The following is a 14989-nucleotide window of genomic DNA, read 5'->3' as shown; positions in this document are numbered from 1 at the left end:
TCGTGTGTCAATGGCGGCGGAGTTGGCGTCCATGGTCACACCTGCACCTGTTTGCTTCTCCCCCTTCTTCCACCCCTCGTGAAGCTGTGGGGAAGGGAGTTTAAGGAAATCAACGTCGTAAAGCGTTGTCAAGGATACCAGCGTTCTTTTAGAACAACGACTTCATGGCTTGAAGACACCAAAACAGAAATGGCTAAGAAAGCCCGAATTTGCATCTATAAGGGAAGTGACTCTCTAAAAATGCTTATATAGTTATATAGTATCGCCGGGCGATACTGCTAGTAACGACTAAAGGCGAAATTTTCTTTCAACTTCGAAAACATTCGCTCCTAACTAGAAATTCTATGAATTTTAAGAACGAAATAAATAAATATACACTGGACAAAATTTAACGAATATTTCGTATTGTACAACGCATAAATTTAACAACACCATCCAATCCAGAATTTGCTATGATTAAACATAATTCTGCAGATAATCCCACAATTAATACGGGTGTAATTGTTAAATTTAAAACTTGAAGACTAAATATTCTCTCGGAACACTTATTGACGCTTGATTTACAACAGTTTATCCGTATTAATGTGTCAATCAAATAAGACATCGTCTACTTATATCATTATCTCTTCTGTCATACATGGTCTGTAAATAAGGCTTAACACCGATCTTAACACAGATCTTAACACCGATCTTAACACAGATCTTAACACAGATCTTAACACCGCTTAAGGAATAATGCTTTCTGTGTCTGTCTGTCTGTATGTATGTATGTCTGTGTGTGTGTGTGTGTGCGTGTGTATGTGTGTGTGCATGTATGTGTGTATGTGTGTGTGCATGTGTGTGTATGTATGTTTGTATGTGTGTGTATGTGTGTGTGTATGTGTGTGTGTGCATGTGTGTATGTGTGTGTATGTGTGTATGTATGTCTGTGTGTATGTGTGTGTGTATGTACGTGTGTGTATGTACGTGTGTGTATGTACGTGTGTGTGTGTACGTGTGTGTGTGTATGTGTGTGTATGTACGTGTGTGTTTGTGTGTGTGTACGTGCGTGTGTACGTACGTGTGTACGTGTGTATGTACGTGTGTGTGTTTGTGTGTATGTATGTGTGTACGTAAGTAGTGCGTGTGTACGTACGTGCGTGTGTACGTACGTGCGTGTGTACGTACGTGCGTGTGTACGTACGTGCGTGTGTACGTACGTGCGTGTGTACGTATGTACGTACGTACGCACGATATTGTGCACATTATAAATGATTTTATAATATGAGGAAATGTTATTATAAATTACTATTAACATCAGGTCAGTAGATGCCTCCACAGGTGCAGAGAATTAAATTTGCTAACATTATTTAGTAAATATAATAGCTTTTTACCTGATGATTTCCTGTGCATTCGACATCAATTTATTCTTTATCCTTTCCGAGTCGATTTAGTACCACTGACATAATGGATTCTATTAATTTGGCTATATACCATCTTGTAAAATTGTGGATTTATGCTAAATTAGAAATCCAAATGTTTGCTGCTGTTTCAATATAGAAAAAAGAAACCTAATACGATCGGGATTTGAAGCTAGAATGCCATCGGACGTAATTATATTGCACCAAACACTTCGATCTTTAATATATGAATAAATCATTTTTTTTTTAGACATGCGTGATTCGATTTCATCCTCCGCGAATAGCTGTGTGAGACTTATTTAATTGTGTCCAGAAAATTGTGTTGATTGGGTTTGATTAACTTAATAACTCCAACTGATTTCTCACTTCATGAATATGTTAATAAATTTGTATAAATACATTTAGATTGCAAATTGAGAACAGTGAAGGAACTTTATCTATCTATCTATCTATCTATCTATCTATCTATATATCTATCTATCTATCTATCTATCTATCTATCTATCTATCTATCTATCTATCTATCTATCTATCTATCTACATACCTACCTACCTACAAAGCTAATCTCACTATCTATCTGCCTGTCTGTCTGTCAGTCACTCTGTCTGTCGGTCACTCAGTCTGTCTGTCTGTCACTTGGTCTGTCAATCTGTCTATCTATCTATCTATCTATCTATCTATCTATCTATCTATCTATCTATCTATCTATCTATCTATCTATCTATCTATCTATCTATCTATCTGTCTATCTATCTATATACGTCGATAGGTAGTTAGATAGACAGACAGATAGATAAATCGATAGACAGATAGATAAACCGATAAATAGCCAAATAGATAAATCGATAGATATTTGCGATATCTAGTCCAGGAACTGACTTTTCAGGTGACTTTAGTAAACTTTGTTTCGTTTCTTGCACTCAGGTTTGGTCTGTGTTGCGACGATAAATTACGTTTTTTTTTTCGTTTTCTCAGGTATAGAAACCCCAAAAGAAACTGAGAGAGAGAAAGAAAGAGAGACAGACAGACAGACAGAGAAAGAGTACAGGCAGAGAGTTATTCAGATGTATCGAAGTTAATTATTTATCTACTTCGAATGATAAAACGCAAATTCGAAACCGACAGTTTTTAAACTTCAGTGGATAGAAAGAATTTAACTACTGCAAAGCGTTCTATCCATCAATTTACCAGAGCAAAATTCTCTAATATAGTGAATCTTAGAATTGACTCTGCTCTAGTTTTTATTAAGTGTTTGCATTCCATTCTCAAACTCTTTTACTCTTTTTTACTCTTACTTGTTTCAGTCATTTTGACTGCGGCCATGCTGGAGCACCGCCTTTAGTCGAGCAAATCGACCCCGGGACTTATTCTTTGTAAGCCCAGTGCTTATTCTATCGGTCTCTTTTGCCAAACCGCTAGGTGACGGGGACGTGAACACACCAGCATCGGCTGTCAAGCAATGCTAGGGGGACAAACACAGACACACAAACACACACACACACACACATATATATATATATATATATATATATATATATATATATATATACATACATATATACGACAGGCTTCTTTCAGTTTCCGTCTACCAAATCAACTCACAAAGCATTGGTCGGCCCGGGGCTATAGCAGAAGACACTTGCCCAAGATGCCACGCAGTGGGACTGAACCCAGAACCATGTGGTTGGTTAGCAAGCTACTTACCACACAGCCACTCCTGCGCCTGTACAGATTTTGTTAGGAGTGATCGCTGCCGTTTGCTTCTCTACGTTAAAGTAAAGTATATCACAAACCTCAATAGTGTAGAAATGAAGTGGACATTAGCTACACTTGAGCACAGGACAATCCGTAATAATCTGCAGTATCAAAGAAAATAGATCTATCGTTATCGATTAAATGTCGATATCAATAATGTTTATAACTACATGAATAGCAAATTTCCGGCGGACAGAATTAAACTATAAAGCTTTAAAAATATCTCGTATGTCTTGCCTTGCACAGGATGATCGGGAAAATTGGTCCAATGTTTTTTAAGATTTTATCCAGAAAAAATAGGCGAGGAGTGGCTGTGTGGTAAGTGGTTCCGGGTTCAGTCCCACTGCGTGGCACCTTGAGCGAGTGTCTTCTACTATAGCCTCGGGCCGATCAATGCCTTGTGAGTGGATTTTGCAGACGGAAACTGAAAGAAGGCCGTCGTATATATATGTATATATATATACCGCTGAATCCTTGGCATCATGTTTTTATTTTGATTAATTTACTCCACCACCTACACCACCAAACGGTATATACAGGTGCTTACAATTATCAAGTACTCACCCCGAATTTCTATATATATATATATATATATATATATATATATATAATGTGTGTGTGTGTGTGTTTATGTGCTTGTGTTTTCCCCCAACATCGCTTGACAACCGATGCTGGTGTGTTTACGTACCCGTCACTTAGCGGTTCAGCAAAAGGGCCCGATAGAATAAGTACTAGGCTTATAAAGAATAAGTCCTGGGGTCGACTTACTCTACTCAAGGCGGTGCTCCAGCATGGCCACAGTCAACTGACTGAAACAAGTAAAAGAGTAAAAGAGAAATGATTGGTGTAAGAGTGAACAGTCAACGACGTTTTGCAGATTATAGAGTTGAAAGTTGTAGCTGAGAAAAGGTTAGCTGAGATGGAAGATTGAAAGCCGTCTGAATATTTGAAAACAGTTACTTTTCCATGTTGATTTGCGCTGGCTATGAAAATGCCGGCGAGCTGGCAGAAACGGCGGCGAGCTGGCAGAAACGTTAGCGCGCCGGGCGAAATGCGTAGCCGTATTCGTCTGCCGTTATGTTGTGAGTTCAAATTCCGCCGAGGTCGACTCTGCCTTTCATCCTTTCGGGGTCGAAAAATTAAGTACCAGTTACGCACTGAGGTCGATGTGATCGACTTAATACCTATATCTGTCGTTGTTTGTCCCCTCTATGTTTAGCCCCTTGTGGGTAATAAAGAAATAGGTATGAAAATGCCGACACTATGACTATTACTCAATGCTGTGTGAACAATGTAAAAACTGTAAAACGTGTCATGGACAGCTGCAACAGAGACTACATGGTTGTGTCCTGCATCAAAGGACACACACACAGACGTTCCGACTGCACGCACGACGGAATTTATCCAAAAGGTGATGGCAGATACAACCTACGGAAACCTAGCTTTGGCTAGAGGGATGGGTGTTAATGTTCTACACCCCAAAAAACAGGCTCTGAACGAGGAATTTCGCAACAACTCGTACAAGACGCGCAAGTGACAAATTGTGATAGGCAAAGCCTCAGAGAAATGTATGACATAGGCGTAGGAGTGGCTGTGCGGTAAGTAGCTTACTTACGAACCACATGGTTCCGGGTTCAGTCCCACTGGGCAAGTGTCTTCTACTATAGCCTCGGACCGACCAATGCCTTGTGAATGGATTTGGTAGATGTAAACTGAAAGATGCCCGTCGTATATGTGTATGTATATATATATATAAGTAATACTAAGCAATAAAGGGTTTAGCAACGAATTGCCTTACCACATACCGAATTTAGAAATAGCAGTCAAAGAGTTATAGCTATTTCTTCTACTAAAAAGGGAGATCTCATGTATGTATGTGTTTGTGTGTCTGTGTTTGTCCCCCAACACCGCTTGACAACCGATGCTGGTGGGTTTACGTCCCCGTAACTTAGCGGTTGGGCGAAAATAGACCGATAGAATAAGTACTAGGCTTCTAAAGAATAAGTCCTGGCGTCGATTTGCTCGACTAAAAGGCAGTGCTCCAGCATGGCCGCAGTCAAATGACTGAAACAAGTAAAAGCGTAAAAGAATAAAAGAACTCCTGAAGAAGCTAAGTCCTGTTCATCCGGGGATTATTTGGTTTTACTCAGATGAAAAGAGATTCTGCCACATACCCCCCCCCCCGAGCATCAGGTGTCTTACTACAACCCATGCTCCATGCATCGTTAAAACTAAGTTTCCACAAATCGGGATGGTATTTTGGTGCGTTTCCTATGAGGGTGACGTGAGGCCGCCGAACGTCTTTGTACAGTGCCTCAAACTCAATTCAGACGGCTGTGAAACTTCTAGATAGAAGGATGAAGCCTTTGTTGCGGAAAGTCAATATGTGTGGCGGAAGGATTCGGCACATTGCCATCCCCCCTGGAAAGTGTCAAAAGTAGATTTCAAATATTTTCTACAACTGCACCAACCCCAATATCTACCCTCCCAATTCCTCCGATTTTGAATCCCGTCTATTACTTTGTGAATGGTGCTGTTGAGAAAGGCACCAACAGCTCTGCATGCAACAGCAAGGTCGACTTGGTGCCCACGGGCAAAGAGATGTTTGAAGGTATTTTGAGAAACACAGTGAGGAAAGCATACGCCAGTGTCCGGAGCTGCCTCGAGGTGGAAGCTGAGGGCGGCTGCTTTGATTTAATTGCAATTTCCTAGCCATAGCCTAGTTGATATTTGTCAATTTTTCGAAATATTTTAATTTTTAGATGAAGTATTGTGTTTTTATTCCCTTTTTTGAAACTCTCAAATTGCCCGACTACCCGCTATAGGACGACTGAGCGTGGTTTGTGAGAAATGCAGTCGTTAACTCTGAAGGTCACTTCATTGTTCCAAGATTTTGATTCGTGATAGTGTGTTTTACGTTCGAATCGTTGTAGAATCCGCCATACATGTTAGTCTTCAAACTGACATATACTGATTTCAAATTTTGGCACAAGGCCAGCAAATTTGAATGACTTGGTAAGAAATTATATTGAACCCAGTGCTCAACTGGTTCTTATTTTTTGACCCCGGAAGGATAAAAAGCAAAGTCGACCTCGGCGCAATTTCATCTGAGAGCGTAAAGACGGGCAAAACGGCGCTGAGTATTTTGCCCGACTTGCTAACGATTCGGTCACCTAACATCCGTCAAGTCCACATATATTAAGATCGTTCAAGAGAATTTAGCAAAATTAAATGCAACAAACCGCAGAGCATCTGGTGTCTTACAACAACCGATGTCCCATGAATCGTTAAAACTAAGTTTCCACAAATCGCTGCCGTTTGCTTCTCTACGTTAAAGTAAAGTATATCACAAAACTCAATAGTGTAGATATGAAGTGGACATTAGCTACACTTGAGCACAGGACAATCTGTAATAATCTGTAGTAGACAAAGAATCAAAGAAAATAGATCTATCGTTATCGATTAAATGTCGATATCAATAATGCTTATAACTACATGAATAGCAAATTTCCGGCGGACAGAATTAAACTATAAAGCCTAAAACAGTATCTCGTATGTCTTGCCTCGCACAGGATGATCGGGAAAATTGGTCAAATTTTTTTTTAAAGATTTTTTCCAGAAAAAATAGGTGAGGAATGGCTGTGTGGTAAGTAGCTTGTTTACCAACCACATGGTACCGTGTGACATTCAACTTGAGTTTATTTTGCCCATCAAAACTGTCGCCTCAGCTGGGAGAGGAGAGTTTGCAGTGGAGGCACATGGCCTTGTGGTTAGAGCAGCGGACTCGCGGTCGAGGGATCGCGGGTTCGAACCTCAGACCGGGCGATGTGTGTGTTTATGAGCGAAACACCTAAGCTTCACGCGGCTCCAGCAGAAGGTAATGGCGAACTTCTGCTGACTCTTTTGCCACAACTTTCTCTCAATCTTTCCTCCTGCATCTTGCAGCTCACCTGCGACGGACCGGCGTCACGTCCGGGTGGGGAACCTATACGCCAAGGAAACCGGGAAATCGGCCCTTATGAGCCAGGCATGTTTCGAGAAGGAACGAACAACAAACAGGAGGAGGGATTGCAACATATCCAGGTTGCACTGACTCCTTAAGATTAACCACCATATTTCAATGTGTGTAGAATGATCTTGGTTTAAACGTTGATATGACAGAAATTGATTCTGTGCGGTACATTAATTCGTTCATCTCGGTAGCTGCAAGCCAGAAGATTGCCCAGTCTACATTCACACATTCATATGAGAAAACACTATCGAAAAATATACTCGGTGTCATATAACAAGACTATCAGAGATGATTTGAGCTACACCTGGACTATTAGCAGCATATCACCTGACACTATTACTAAGTAAGAACTGATTTTGGAAACGTAACAAAAGCTCTTCGATAAAGATCTACCAGTGAGTATGGCTTGCTCCCATAGGTCTGTGCTTAGATTAGGCAACAACCTTCTATATACTATAGCTGGGCCAAACCATGTAGGACATGAGGCGAGAAAACTACAGCCATCTTTGTTCTATAAAACTGCTCCATCAGAGTTGACCTGAGGCTAAGCAATGACTCTTTCTATGACATAACACATCTCATCCTGCGATACTCAGGGGCCACGTAGCAGTTAAATTTCTATGACAGAAATGATGAAAAACAATTTTCAATTAATTATTGGTTTTCTATGTGACATTACTGTTTTCCTTTGTAATTCTTTGTTCATGACGAAAGATATTAGGAAAATATGAAAACAATACCAGCCAAATGGAATTAATGTATTTAACTGCAACAAAATATTTTTGAACCATCATAAGGTTTCTGGATCCAAAATCTATTCAGAAAAGCTCCCTGTGGAATCTACGTTGATCTTGTCAAAATCGAGGCCTAAACAATCAATATTAATACCTATTTCTTTACTACCCACAAGGAGCTAAACACAGACAGGACAAACAAGGAGAGACAAGCGGATTAAGTCGATTACATCGACCCCAGTGCGTAACTGGTACTTAATTTATCGACCCCGAAAGGATGAAAGGCAAAGTCGACCTCGGCGGAATTTGAACTCAGAAGGTAGCGGCAGACGAAATACCTATTTACTACCCACAAGGGGCTAAACACAGAGGGGACAAACGGATTATGTCGATTATATCGACCCCACTGCGTAACTGGTACTTAATTTATCGACCACGAAAGGATGAAAGGTAACGTCGACCTCGTCGGAATTTTAACTCAGAACGTAGCGGCAGACGAAATACCTATTTCTTTACTACCCACAAGGAGTTAAATACAGACAGGACAAACAAGGACAGACAAACGGATTAAGTCGATTATATCGACCCCAGTGCATAACTGGTACTTATTTAACCGATCTCGATAGGATGAAAGGCAAAGTAGACCTCGGCAGAATTTGAACTCAGAACACAACGGCAGAAGAAATACCGCTAAGCATTTCGCCCTGCGCACTAACGTTTCTACCAGCTCGCCACCTTATCAACATTAATACCCTCAGGAAAATGATAGCTGCATGTATAAAGCTTGACCTGTGACATTAATTAAAATCTTGATTACATGAAACATAATAATCTGATAAGTAGGTTTCAACTAATTCATATAATGATTAGGGATAGATCATACAACGCGTGACCATAATTATAAAGTTCTATTTCCCTCTAAAGTCCCCAAATCTGTGACATGCTCAGAACTGGATCGCCATCAATGGATACACATGTCCATTCAAATAATGTACATTCAACAGCTTCGTAACAAACTTGAACTATCACCTTTAAAGTACTTCAGAGTTATGTAACTACAGCAATTTCTACAGTAATACAAGAAAAATATTTGTATTTAAAGAAATTGTTTGTTTTCTCACATTTTCTTTTATAATTGAAATTCTCTTTTTGAAGCCTCAAAAAACTGAATTCATTTGGGTGGCTTCTCTCGCAGAATACGAGGTTTCTGTCGTAAACGTAGCCGTAGGTTAAACTAATTTAAAAAATAATAAGAAGCATTTTGTTTAAGGCAATCAGGCAGGCCACTTCAAAGCTGTGCTTGATGCTGAAAATTTCTCTTGTTTCTTTTGAATCTTAGTGTTTTGACAGATATTTTCTAAGTCCCCCAAGTATTGTCACAGCTTAGAGGCAATTGATCCAAATGCATTTTTTTCACTTAATTCTCTATCTCTTTGAAAGATGCTGAAGTAATTAGTTTCAGATAGCCGCTGTATTATATTTTCATTTTGTTCTTTGCCCTTTGCGCTTCTAATGTATAATTAAGGAACGCTGCCTGGTATTTCAGTTTTTTAAAAAAATGTTTCTAATTGATGTCATCACTTTGCTAATTTGAGTTTCATTTAATAAAATGATGAAAAGAGACTTATATAAATTTCAGCAGTGTAAAATCACCAGTTACACATCTCCATACGACTCACATACTCACGCACACTCATAGATACATACATACATACATATATACATAGATACATACATACATACATGGATACATACATACATACATACATACATTAATACATACATATATACATAAATGCATGCATACATACATACATACATACATACATACATACATGGATACATACATACATACATGGATACATACATACATACATGGATACATACATACATACATTGATACATACATACATACATACATGCATGCATGCTTACATACATACATATATACATGCATGCTTACATACATATATACATGCATGCATGCATACATGCATACATACATACATAAATGCATACATACATACATACATGCATATATAACCACATATACATATTTATAACTTTAAATCATTGGTTGCGTCTCACATACGTTCATTCAGTCATTTATATGCATTTATATATATGCATACTTACATACATACATATATATATATATATATGTGTATATGTATGTATAGCAATGTTGTATTACTTAATTCCTAGCTGTAATTCATAATATATATATTACAACGAAATCGCTCATTGAAATTTAGCACGAAATGTGTTTAAAAGGAAATTTTATTCCATAAGATTTATGAAGAAAATATATAGAATGAAAAAAAATATTACTTATTTCCGTGTATTTTTTTCTATAGAAGTGATATACTGTAGTCTTTCACAAGAATAACTTAAGCAAGTAAATAATAAGGAAATAAATTCGTTGCTACTCCAGACAAGATGGTGGTATAGAATTTTATGTATTTTTACACCAGTTGGGTAAAATTACCTGGATTTCCACAAAGATATTCTAATCCTCTTTAATTCTCGAAAACCATATATTTTATACTTTGTTAACAAATCTGCTATAAATTATTTAGAAACGATATGAAGTTACTTTTAAAAATTATTTGCCAGTTATCACATAATTAACAATTGCTTACAGTTCCTATGGAACAAAACTCGAAATTCTTCCGTGCGGTGATTATCATTAGGAACTATATTGTAAAATAATTAGTGAACTTTTCTATGGAGCAGAAACTTCTCAAGCTGGATTCTAATTGTATTAGAAAATATTTTAATGACTACGTAATTAAAAGTCAAACATATTCTTTATATTTAATCATGGAAAACTAAATACGGATAATTATATGTATATTCAAATTGAGATTTAATTAAATCTATAATTTAAAGTATTATTCAAAGATAAATATCAAAATAGATTGAAATAATCTATTAGTTAATCACAAAAGAAATAATTAATGAATTTATTTTTCCTTTTATTGAACAGTATCCGTAAAATTTCAATGGTATGTTTAAACAATGTAATAGATGAAAAAAAAAACCAAAGTCAAATTTAATATAAAATGCAAATTTTTAACATTGATACAATTTACCAAGGGTTTAGAATATTTTTCAAGATTTATAATTTTGTAATTTTTGACAAAAAAATTTTTTAACGTAATTGCCAATATTTCTTGTTCTGTTTTTGTTGTTGAATTTAATGCTTCCCCGTGTGTTCACGTAACGTGCTGCGACTAGTTTTTGTTCATAAGAATGATTTTCTTGAAAAAAAAACCCTTTATATTACAGAGGTTTTTAATGTATTTTGTCAGTTTATAAATTGATTCCCCGTTTTGAAAAGCTTTGGGCGATTCAAAATGCCAAAAACTAAAACTGAATCGTATTTTGAATTTATTTCCTATTCAATAAATATACTTTAAAATAGAATATATCTATTATACTCTCAATTTTTCCCACTTCACTTGATACGTACAATGATATATGAAGTATAGTTTTGCTCTCATGACAACGAACTAATGTAAGAAACAAGCTAAATGTATTTCACCAAAACAGAACCAAACATAAACTCGTAACACCAATTTTCTGGTTTTCATTTTTAAATATGAAAAAAAAAACCCCAAAAAACAGAAAACATTTTATGAGAATCACCTGGAAGATATATCCGAATATATAAATCACTTCCACCGGATAAACGTACAAAGGTGTTTCTCCGAAGGGCAGCCAGTGATATCTATTGCATAGAAAGAAGCATACTTGTGTGTTTAAAGACTTGCTTTGAAACTACGAGGTTGCGGGTTCAATTTCAATGCTCGGTACCTTCGCCAAATGTCTACTGCAATAGCTCCTGGCCATTTAAGGTGTTGCGAGTGAACTTGTTAGACGGAAACTGTCGCAAGTTCGTCGCGTGTGTATATATAGGGACATGGATCAGTGGTTACAGCGTCGAGCTCACAGTTATGAGGTAGTGAGTTCGATTCCCGGAGCGGATTCTGTATTGTGTTCTTGGGCAAGACACTTTATTTCACGTTGCTCCAGTTCACTCAAGTGTAGAAATGAGTTGTGACTTCACTGGTGCCAAGCTATATCAGCCTTTGCACATGCGACTGCTATATGAGACATGAGAAAGGTTTACATAATAACAACTATTTCTCACTAAAGGGATGGCTTGACTAGTTTCGTCCGAGACAACCTTTACCGATGCGTCACAGGTAGAGGCGCGTGGCTTAGTAGTTAAGGTGTCAGCACCATGATCGTAAGACTGTGGTTTCGATTCCTGGATCGGGCGACGGGTTGTGTTCTTGAGCAAAACACTTCATTTCACGTTGCTTCAGTTCACTCAGCTGGCAAAATTGAGTAACGCTTCGATGGACTGGCGTCCCGTCCAGCTGGGGAGCACATACGCCATAGAAACCGGGACCATAGGCTGGCTAGGCTTTAAAAGGGCGCAGTTATTTTTAGTGGAGGCACATGGCCTAGTGGTTAGAGCAGCAGACTCGCGGTCGAGGGATCGCGGGTTCGAATCTCAGACCGGGCGATGTGTGTGTTTATGAGCGAAACACCTAAGCTTCACGAGGCTCCGGCAGAAGGTAATGGCGAACGTCTGCTGACTCTTTCGCCACAACTTTCTCTCACTCTTTCCTTGTGTATCTTGTAGCTTACCTGCGACGGACTGGCGTCCCGTCCGGGTGGGGAACTAATACGCCAAGGAAACCGGGAAACCGGCCCTAATGAGCCAGGAGTGGCTCGTGAAGGATGCGTCATAGCTTTGTCGGATTCAGTGGACTTAGGGCTTCAGTACACTACTTAGCTGCGCGTCTTATGCCTGCTGGATTAAAGCGGCCTGCTCGATTAAGGCTGATCACAGACCACGAAGTACCTTCTCCCTTTGAGGCGTAGAACTAATGAATCAAAGATGAAGTGGGCCTACACAGCAATAATTATGATTGTACCATTTGATTAATGAATTATGACCGACGTTGAATTATACAACTGACTATCTTCTAGATGAAGGCTTCAGTTGAAGTTAAGAACAACACTTCTGTTTCCAAAGCTATTTTGCATGTGTTATAACTGCTTTTGGTTACACGGAAACATGACATTGTGTACAAAACATCTGCTGAATCAGTGTTGCTTATATTGAACATTAAATTTGATGGACATTACATTTGATAAGCGTAGGAGCGGCTGTGTGGTAAGTAGCTTGCTTACCAACCACATGGTTCCGGCTTCAGTCCCACTGCGTGGCACCTTGGGCAAGTGTCTTCTACTATAGCCTCGGGCCGACCAATGCCTTGTGAGTGGATTTGGTAGATATGTATGTATGTGTGTGTGTGTGTATATGTTTGTGAGTCTGTATTTGTGCCCCCAACATCGATTGACAATCGATGCTGGTGAGTTTTTCTTCCCGTATCTTAGCGGTTCGGCAAAAGACACCGATAGTATAAGTGCTATGCTTCCAAAGAATAAGTCCTGCGGTCGATTTGCTCGACTAAAGGCGGTGCTTCAGCATGGCCACAGTCAAATCACTGAAACAGATAAGAGTAAAAGAGTAAAGAGACTATAGATAAAATGTTACATACGCAAATGGCTGTCAGTACACGAACATCTCTCATAAACATCTATATTGGGATGGGTGCCGTGGGCGTCTACAGAAAAAATTGCATGCGCACTTTAGACTACTGCGCTGTATCTGTCCTATCTGCATCCGGACCGACCTAGGCTACACACCTACAACAACAATATAAGAACTGTATCACTGACGTTAGACTTGCCATTATGAATTTATTGAGAGTAATTCATCAATTATTTTCATCGGACTGTTGAACAATGGTTACAACGGAGAGACATAAAACCAACTAGATATTTGCCGTAGAATGTTGGAACAATTGCAAACTGGAGCTGCTCAGAAACAGCTGCCTATGTATCATCCGAATAATCAACTGCTGGACTGGCGCAAAAGCAACAACTAAATGCGGGGAGACGGACTTACCATTGCTCGGTCAGGGTTTATATGAAGATACAAAACAAAAGCAACTTGTACTCATAAGGTTACTGAATCAGGTTTAATCTGTGGAAATCCCATGATTGTGTGTTGTTCCTTCTCGAGCCACGCCTGGCTCATAAGGGCCGGTTTCCCAGTTTACTTGGCGTATAGGTTCCCCACCTGGACGGGACGCCGGTCCGTCGCAGGTGAGCTGCCAGATGCAAGAGGAAAGAGTGACAGAAAGTTGTGACGAAAGAGTACAGTAGACGTTCGCCATTAGCTTCTGCCGGAGCTGCGTGGAGCTTAGGTGTTTCGCTCATAAACACACACCTCGTTCGGTCTGAGATTCGAACCCGCGGTTCCTCGACTGCGAGTCCGCTACTCTAAACACTAGGCCATGTGCCTCCACGATTGGGTGTTCCACAGAGAAGCTCGATCTGTGATGACATGGCGCTAAAAAGCAGCGACAACGTCATGCAGTTGGTGTTCTGGATCAGGAAGGACTTTCGAACTCTCAACAGCAGCTCTCTGCTTACCAAATAATTCTCGATCATGGCTTCGCTTATATGTAGCTACATGACACATGTCATTGTTTTCTCTCCCTCTCCATTTTCATCGCCGTCCCTTTCTGTCGAAGGGCATAGGCTCTAAACGTCAATGACTTTTCTATTTTTTCCCGAGCGTCAAAATAAAGCAGCGACTTGTTCTATTGCCTGTATCTTAGTTAGTTAGTTAGTTAATTTTTTGGCTCAAAAAGCAAAAAGCAAGGCCATGTAAGGGGACACGGAGTTATGTACAGGGTGGTGTTCATGTAAAGAGTTCAGGCCACTTGTGGTCAAGGGAGACTTTGAACCGAGCGGTCGTCGGCATCTTCACTATCTCGTCCGGCAGCTTATTCCACGGATCCGCAACCCGGACGGAGAAAGCCCCTCTCCTTCGATTGAGATGAAATCGTCGCAGATAGAGCTTTTTGGAGTGACCCCGCAGCCGACACTCGAGCGGTCGTCGGCATCTTCACTATCTCGTCCGGCAGCTTATTCCACGGATCCGCAACCCGGACGGAGAAAGCCCCTCTCCCTCGATTGAGATGAAATCGTCACG

The sequence above is a fragment of the Octopus sinensis genome, linkage group LG18 (assembly GCF_006345805.1).
Source record: "Octopus sinensis linkage group LG18, ASM634580v1, whole genome shotgun sequence".
NCBI lineage: Eukaryota > Metazoa > Mollusca > Cephalopoda > Octopoda > Octopodidae > Octopus > Octopus sinensis.
The sequence above is the reverse complement of the archived record's forward strand: the minus strand, read 5'-3'. Positions refer to the sequence as shown.